The sequence below is a fragment of the Sander vitreus genome, chromosome 15 (assembly GCF_031162955.1).
Source record: "Sander vitreus isolate 19-12246 chromosome 15, sanVit1, whole genome shotgun sequence".
NCBI lineage: Eukaryota > Metazoa > Chordata > Actinopteri > Perciformes > Percidae > Sander > Sander vitreus.
In genome coordinates this window covers 13,991,044-13,998,514 of record NC_135869.1, presented here as the reverse complement: position 1 = coordinate 13,998,514, position 7,471 = coordinate 13,991,044, and positions in this window count along the sequence as shown.

Genomic DNA, 7,471 nt, shown 5'->3' with positions numbered 1-7,471 from the left:
AAATATATGTAAATATAAACTACTTTGCAGTGCAAGTAGTAGTGGTATCTCTCCTCCTGTGTATGTTGGTATTTATTTCTTCTGCGGCGCAGTGACAGACCACAGGCGTGCATGCAGATCACTTTGAGAGGAGCAGAAAGGCAGTTTTGTGTTTCCGACCTCTCTGGGTCGACAGCAGGCGCGAGGTCAGCGTCAGCACCGGGCCACCAGTCTGCTTTTGTCAACTTCCTTCATATCGCCAGCCAGCTGTTGTCGCCCCCCAAACGCTGACTTCTCATGTGCAAGTCTGAGGGTTGAAATGGATTATAAAATGATAGGGAAAGTGGACCTTCTTAATCTTAAAAACACACTGTTTTATTCTCTGAATCTTCACGTTTGGAACAGGCTTCACTATTTTTGTTATTTTGTCTATAAAGGTTTAACTTAACTTTAATTATTCATTCAAAATTTGTCTTTTTGGTAATAACTACAAACTAAAAATGCACCAATTGTTTGGCAGTAAATACAAAACATTTCCTCTAATCTTTCAAGGTATTTTCTGTCTCAAAGGATGAATATAGAGATTACAACATCTTCTGGTTCCCCTGCTTTTTTCTATTGTGGGGGGCCAAACTAAACAAAGCAGTAAACAAACAAAGCATGATGGAGGCAGAGAGGTTTTTACAACCCGTGTTATTACACAGAGACCCAGAGATGCAAATTAAATTTCACACGGTCTCACTGTCGGGCAAATTGAATTACCCTGCTTGTTGCTGGACTGGAGGAATGCATTACTAATGCTTTGAGGTGAGGAGCTGAATGGAGAGGGAGGGAGGTGGAAGGAGGAGGAAACCCCCCCCCTCTCCCCCACCACCACAGACACTTCCTGAGTCTGGCTGGGCTGTCTGCCAGGTGGTTGGACCACAGCTCTCCTTTTCCTCAATGCCAGGCAGCTGCACGACGGCCAGGAGACACACGAGAGAATTAAAGCTGCACAAGGCAAGACTTCCATTTAAAAATGTCATCAGCCTAAATCAGAGTGCAGGCAGCATCCCAAGCCCTTTTGAGACCTTGTAGGTTCTTTTTATTTGTCTAATTGAAATTCTGGATACAAAAATGTTCTCCATGCCCACAGGAAATGATTGATCAGAGCACGTTTTAGCCTAACGAATACAAATGATGTCTACGGTACATTACTGACTGGCATTTTCCAAAGTAGCATCCCATAAACATTTAGATGCATTTCCTACCTTTCTGACTCTGAGTCTATTCCATTCATTACAATATAGTTGCAAAATCATAGAGGACATTAAGATGATGTTGTTGTCTTATTGGTGAATCCAAGGAAGCACCAACATCTAAAAAAAAACAGTATTTGTCTCTGAATCGTAGTGAAGTAGCAGAAAATGGAAATACTCAATATCATGCCTTTCCCTGCTCATAATGTTCACTTTTACCTCTCATTTCTCAGCGTGTACATGTCATCATGAGGCAGATGAACACTGAATGCAAAACACAGGACGTGAGCACCTTTGTGTCCTGTTTCTGGAGGGAATGCTGCTGCTTTGTTGCTGCCATGCTTACGACGGAGAGGGAGTCGAGGTAACAGGTTGCCTGGTATGTCTCTTTTGTGGCGGGGCTCCAAGGGAGGCAGCTGTGTCCTGGGAGTCACCGCTTACGTTATTCACATCTCACCTCCTCCTTTGTAGGCATCACCCAGACCTGTCAGAGGGAGCAAGTACCCAATGAAGGATTTATGGAGCTGTCTGGTTATCCCTGTCCTCGTCTTTTTACCCCTCCTACTCACGCTGATGCTCCTTGACTTTCTAAAAGCTTTCCCCTTTCCTTCCTTTTCTTTCAAAGTCATCTGAATTTGTCATGAACCAGTAGTTCGCCACCTCCCTAAAAATGAACCACATTAGAGATTTAACCACATTATCTTACAACAAACATTCAAAATCACAATGTATGCCAGTCAAGGTTTTTGCATTCAGGCACGGCCCATGTGTTTTCAGTCGATGATTCCTTGTACACCTTATCACATTACCCTCCTGTGTTGCAGCCATTAGACCTTTCCCAGACGGTTACTGAGATGGGGTATTCCTACAGTATAATAATAGTGATTAGTTATCACTGCCTGAGGTTGCACAGCATCATTTGCATCCTGATTTGCATTTCTGCAAAGCACCATGACATATTACATATAACGCATTTTATGCTGCTGTATAAGCTATACAGACAATAAAAACAGATTGTTATTTGGCGATTTAAATCAGCATCATTTGTTTATTTTATTTTTATTTTACCTTTATTTAACCAGGAAGAGACTCATTGAGATTAAAAATCTTTTTTTCAGGAGTGTCCTGGCCATCATTATTGTAAGCGATACCTTTAAATAATAATTTATTATGTTATTTTCATGTTATGTTATATTATTATGTAACAGTTTGAGCTTTTTCTACAAACAAGCCATCATGAGGATGCGGTAAATGACACAATAAATGAGTTAATATCACTTCCACTAACACATGGACCTAGATGTTCAACAAGTCAAATTGTTGTTGCTCCTTAAACACCTTGCGCAAAAGTGTTGACATTAAAAGTAAAGGTGGTATTATATAAGATAGTGTTAAGAAGTCCTAATTTTTATTTTTTATTTTAACCACTTGTCCATATGTAGCATGCATAAGCAGTATTATATTTAATATTTAGTATTCATTCTGCCATTAAAAATCTGAATCTTAAAATGAACCTAAGAAAATGTCAATTCAAAGATTTTTGGACAGACCCTGGCAGGATGAATTAAATTTGGCTCCTCCAAATTCCTCAAGTCCTCCACTCAAGTGCTGCTTACTACCAAGTTCAAGTCTTTCTATAGCAGGGATATGTGATATCTGGATTATAGTATACTCCCACTTGGTCTGCCTTTAGAGCACATGTTGAGCAGGATTAAGGCCTGTGCCAGTTGCTGCGAGATCTCTCTGTGGGCCAGTGGGACTTGTCCCGCCGCTCTTAATCCTGCAGACAATGCAAGCTGTTAATTGGAGACTGACTGATATAGCAAAGGGAAGTCATGAAGACGGTGTTGGAGTGGCCAGTGTTTCTGTAATCCCCTGCACTCTGAGGAATGTCCCTTTGTGGCAGCCATCCATGCTTCACCACATACTCCAACTCTTCACCTCCCACTCTGGAGTTTCCATCTTTACTGACAGTTAGTTAGTAGAGCCGCTGTTTTGTTGTTGAGTCAAACAAACACAAAGAGAGAGCAACTTTACAGAGTTGTGAAATTTCACATCTTCCTCTCAGAGCACTGATGAGAGGTGCAAGAAAACACACCCAGGTGTTTGTGTTTTAATCAGCAGGGTACAAACTGTTAACAGACTTAAGTGTTTCCTGTCGTTCCACCTTAAAACAGGGCAGAAATAATGGCATTGTTAAGACCTGTGAAGCCTTGATATCCAGTGTTTAAAAGGTGTTCTTATATTTTATTATGTATTGAATATGATTGAATATAAATAAATATGAATTATAAATCTATTTTTTGTGAATTTAAACAGTTGAACTCCAGAGAGATGTGGTGTCACTTTTTGACTTTTTTTAGTTTGAAATAAATTATCCATATTGTCACATAATGCTGAAGACAAGCTATAAACCCAGACTAAAAGATGCAAAACAATTACTTTTTCACCTTTTTGCATCTCTTTGTGGTTGTTTTGGATCTCTTTTAGTCATTTGATGTCTCTTTTTAACGGTTTTGCATTTCATTTTACATCTTATTTTCTTTCTTTGTCTTTGTGGTCGCTTTTTGTTACTTTGTAGTGATTTTACTTTTTGGGCATTTTGAATCTCTTTGTGATAATTTTATCACATGGTTAATGTTTCTTTATTGTCATTCTGCAGCTCTTAGTAGTTGTCTTTGTGGTCATTTTGTGTCTCTTTGTTGATTAAATGTCCCTTTTTAAAATTTTGCCTCTTGTTTTGCATGACTTTGTGGTCGTTTAATTCTCTTTCTAGCAACAAATGTTAACAGTCACCATACATCCATGATACTAAAAAGCAAACTACCTATCACCTTCTGACTCTGGTAGAGCAGGGATTAGGGCTGGCCAACCACATTCCAGGCAGGACCCATGCTAACCCTCTTGCCTCACCACTGCTCTGACACTATTTTTTGGTATTTACACAAATAAATGTAGCTGTAATATAGTGTGATATACAGACTGTCCTCTTGTGGGATTTAAAATTAAAAGTTAAACTTACTTATTCAGAAATGGGTGAGCACAAGTCACAACAATGATAAAACTCTACAGATGAGGCTGTCTGGTCATTACATGTGTGACAGACATGGTTTCTCCCTGGGGTGAACACTGTAGGTGGGCAGATCTCTCCTCAGGTATGACTCAAACTCAGACAGACACAAGTCATGCAGGACTCTTATGTTTTGTAAACAGAACATGATTGACATTTTGGTTGTCTGGATCCTTTATCACTGGAAGATAATCAGCAACAGCCTCCAGTCATATTTCACCACAGTTCACTGACAGTTTGGTGGTCAGCCAGCGATGGATGTCTGCAGTTGGATGTTGGTGTTCTTATAATCTCTCACCTGTTGCTACACCATACATACGCAAAACAGCATTACTAAAATCATTCCAACAAGAGTTCAACGACAGACCTGTGGAGACGTTACGTCTGAGTTATACTTTCAATCACGATACAGACTTCTTGTTTACTGTAAAGACACATATCTCATAATGATATTAAAACGATGCAGTTTACAGGGGAACAACTACTGACATCCCTTACAAAAGTACTGATACCATCAAACATTTTACTGTAAGGAATAGTGCGACATGTTGGGAGTTAGATCAGAAGATACCACTGTCATATTTGTCTGTTTAAATATGAAGCTACAGCTAGCAGGTGGTTAGCTTAGCACCAACAGTGGAAACAGGGGGAACAGCTAGCCTGGCTCTGTCCAAAAGTAAGAAAATCTGCCTGTAAGCACATCTAAAGCTCACTTATTAACATAAATCTTGTGTAGTGTAAAAACGACGGTGCTTTATGTGCTAGACAATTTTAACAATGGAATCTGCTGTTTGCTGCTGGGCCAGACCAAGAAATCAAACAACTTTTCAATTCTAGCAACTGATTCACTCTACTATCTGTCATACTAATGCTGTCACTACAAAGCCATTTATTGTCTCAAGTGGTTTCTCCTCTCTGTCACAGCTCTGTCCTCCATCCAAACTGTCTCCCTGTGTGAGGCTGAAAGCTTGGCCTCATCTCGGGGTGTAAATTGAAATGCTAATAGCGTACACTTAAAAAGATCAGTCTAACTGTATTTATTATTCTGCAGCTGCTGGTATGGCAACAGACATAATTGCAATAGCGAACCTTGAGGAAAGATAAACAGTGGAAAAGCACAGTAATCACATTAACAACTACCATTCATTTAAAGTTGCTCGCAGATGTGACAGATTGGTATGTTTGAAGGATTACTGATGCAGACGGATTACAAATGAGCTTGAGGAAATGGGTTTAGGTTCATTGAAATCTCATACTACCTATTTTATTTCCTCTCATTGCAATAGTGCCCATGCAGACTTGCAAGAAACAGTGTGTAATACTGTGATAGTGTGTATATGTCTCTTCAGTTATGACTTAAACAATGAGAGTCTGACCTTAAAAAGATTAGGGACAGATTAAACCAACACTCTAATGATTTCCTATGTATGTAAAAGAGTTTCTCTTTTGTAGGAAAATATCAAAGTGCTGCAGATCAGATTACTGTTTGCATGGTCATAGCTTGCCAGTTTAATAATACAAGAGTTTTAAACTTAAGCCACATGCACTCTTTTCCCATGGATGCAGTGCCAGAGGAGGGATCTCTCTCCCTCTTCTTAGAAAGCTGAGCTGATCAAGCATTTGCCACTGAATTAAAGGTTATAGCTACCAATCAGACTGCTTTGATTGTTTAATGTTTTATACAATGTATGATTTGAAACGTCTGCACAGATTTCTTGGAAACGCTTTATGAGTCGAAATTCAGAGGTTGCAGATGACTGATGTCTGTTTGAACATGAGATTTAGACATAAAAGACTGCACTTTTTCCCACTATGCATCTCTGGAAGGCAAAGCTGTGATTAGGGTTTGTGGTGGGGATGTTTGCTCTGAGTAATTTGTCTCCCATGCAAGGCTTTGATGATGGAGCCTGTGCTCTGTCTGTCAGAGTTCAACATGTGCAAATGCAGGATGATTTAAAAAAAAAAAAAAAAAAAAAAAAAAAAAGTGAAATAAATAGTCCATTACAGGTAAAATTAAAAAAGGGCTTCTGACAGTGTTACATTGTCATATTATATAATAGGATTGATGCATGCAAGCAGTGTTTTATTGTTATAGTTGGCTGCTTTAATGAACTGTATAAACAATATCTCATATTTTGATATGTTTATTATAGGCTAGATATTTTAAATCTTAATCAGAAAAACAATTAGTACACCTGTCAGGTAAATGTAGTGAAGTAAATAGTACAAGATTTCCCTCTGATTACAAGTCTTCAGATATTTCAGTCCAATGGTTCCCAAACTAGGGACTAGGTCATAATATGAAATATAGTAAAGAATAAAAAACAAAATCTTGCTAAATTTGCATTTGTTTGGACTTGTCTCTCATTTTAGATTTTTTTTGTGAAATAAGAATTACCTTATTTTTTCTGAGCCCCTAACTGTTAATTATTTATAACTGACACCATTTGGTTTACTCTAGAAATTTGTGTAGAAACCCGTTGCCTTAAACCATCTAAGTTTTTACACAAGGTGAAACTTAACAGGTCAAGTTGTATTTACACGGAGCGGTAAGTTTCTGCAGTAGACAAATACATATTATTTACAATAATACTAAAAATCATTAGTAAACAACTTATTTTTTAAGTCATCTTGTCTAAAATAAGCATGTGAAGTTAGACATGCAAAGAAACATAAAACATTACGCTACTTATCAGAACATATATATATATTTTCCCATGAGCGTTTGCACCGCTTCAGTGCAGAACAGTTAAAATGACCCTCCCATACAGAAACTTAACATCATTAGTTATCTCTGCTTACTAATATGATCTGTGTACTGCATACTTAAGATGATTATTACAAACAACTAATGTGATTTAGTTATGAATATGTTTTTTAACAAAACATGAAAGAATAAGGAGTGACCACTAAAAAGTTTAATTACACGTAAATCTGGGTTTACAGTGTATTTCTCACTGAAATGTAGTGGAATAGACATAGGTCTATAAAAGTAGCATGAAATGGAAATACTTAAGTAAAGTACAAATACCTCAAAATTATAGGCCTACTTAAGTACAGTGCTTGATTAAATGCCTACTTTGTTACTTTCCACTACTGGTTGCCCTCATGCATCAAAGCAATAATGATTATTTTGAACATCTTATACTTGGAAGGCAGTCAAATAAAAACATGACCAAATATG